The sequence below is a fragment of the Tiliqua scincoides genome, chromosome 4 (assembly GCF_035046505.1).
Source record: "Tiliqua scincoides isolate rTilSci1 chromosome 4, rTilSci1.hap2, whole genome shotgun sequence".
NCBI classification, from domain to species: domain Eukaryota; kingdom Metazoa; phylum Chordata; class Lepidosauria; order Squamata; family Scincidae; genus Tiliqua; species Tiliqua scincoides.
In genome coordinates, this window is record NC_089824.1 from 196087233 (window position 1) to 196088977 (window position 1745).

Below are 1745 nucleotides of genomic sequence, written 5' to 3' on the forward strand. Positions count from 1 at the left end.
GCTCAAGTTCTATGCATCTTGTTTTCTCTTGTTTACTGGCTATGCTAGACTTACTATGACTTTTATCTATTGCTACATTTTATGTAACTAGCAACACACGCACACATCATGCAGTCAGTAGCTTTCCCAGGCACCACGGTGCCTGGAGCAACACCTCCAGGGGTGCCATCCCCACCTGGAAGTGCCACCTCCCACACCCACTGCCTTTCCCCTGGAGGTGTTCCAAGGGCTGGATTGGCCTCACACAGCTTCCTCAAACTTCAGAATGCCTTCTAAGGGCCAAAAACAGTCACGTCTGGTTTTCGGCCCTCAGAATGCCTCTGGGAGGAGGCCCTCCAGGAGTGGCCCTCAGATTGGTGTGCCAATACTATCTGCAGCCAATTGAGTGCCGTCAGGGCACCATAGGTGGAGTGGATGGCGGTGCGGCATCACTCCCCAAGCCTGGCGCCCGAGGCATTTGTCCCCCTTGCCACTTTCAGGTACACCACTGCATAATGCTTTATATTTGGAGCAGTCTTGGCACCCAGGTGTCACCTGCTATCCTGTTCCAGATGTCTGCATACACTCTTGTATTGTAAGTATCCTAATAAAACCCTCTTTATGAGTGAACCTGGATCTCTCATATCATTTTCTTGGCATCCCGAAACACACACACACACACACACACACACACACACACACACACACACACAGAGAGAGAGAGAGAGAGAGAGAGAGAGAGAAGCCAGTATTCACTTCATAATTCAGCAATGCAGAACATATGCTAGCAAGTGCCTCCTTAAGATAGCCACACCAAGGAATGGGAACTTCATTCCAGAGTTACTGAATTCAGACATTCAGGAACAACCACAAAGAGAAAACTATTCAAAGAATGACAATGACTGCTAAGCTGGCCACCACCACTTCTTTCACAAAATGGTTGGCAACCTTCAGTCTCGAAAGACTATGGTATAAGCCTACAGCACCAGGTATTCCCAGGCGGTCTCCCATCCAAGTACTAACCAGGCCTGACCCTGCTTAGCTTCCAAGATCAGACGAGATCGGGCATGTGCAAGGTAACATGCTGAAAATTTATGCTGAAAATTGCCAACACTTTTTCCAAATAAAAAAAAATATATATATATTTGTTTCCAATTTGAAAATGAAACTATATTCTACCCCCACCCCACATATTCTTTGCAGCTTTTATCTTTAGGAAATATGAAGACTTGGAGGTTCCATAATTTGCACTTCATTTGAACACTAATGAAAAGAAATGTTCTCCCACTTCAAATGATTTCCTCAGTCAATTAGACAAATCCTCTAAGTGGAGCTTGTGAAGCGATTCATGTCCAGAAACCTAATTAGTCCCCAATTGTGGAACTTACAGTCTCCTAACCTTGCTTATCTATTAAGTAGAGGCCACACACCCTGGACTGAAGAATCTGACAGCCTGTGGGAGTCTGGATTTGAAGTCAGCAAGGAAAGCAGAAAGTTTTACCTTCATAGTGACCAAGGCAGTCAGCTTAGAAAGACCTGCTCATAAAGGAACCTAGTTCTAACTAGGCTAGTGGATTGTCACCAAAAGCCTGAAAATACAAAAACTAAAGAGAACCAAGAGCCTTGTATTGCAGGCTCACCAGTTAAATGTTGAGAATCTAATAAAATGTGGCATCCCTATAAGAAGCACAGGCAGCCCAATCCTAGCCTGTGCTGGAACAGGCAGGCCTGTGCTGTACAGCTGGTGGTTGTGGTGCAACTCCGGA

General features: G+C 45.6%; 1 pseudogene; it reads right to left on the reverse strand.

Annotated features, from left to right (window-relative positions):
- Positions 1 to 953: 953 nt before the first annotated feature.
- Positions 954 to 1071, reverse strand: LOC136650225 (5S ribosomal RNA; annotated as a pseudogene).
- Between the last annotated feature and the right edge of the window lie 674 nt (positions 1072 to 1745).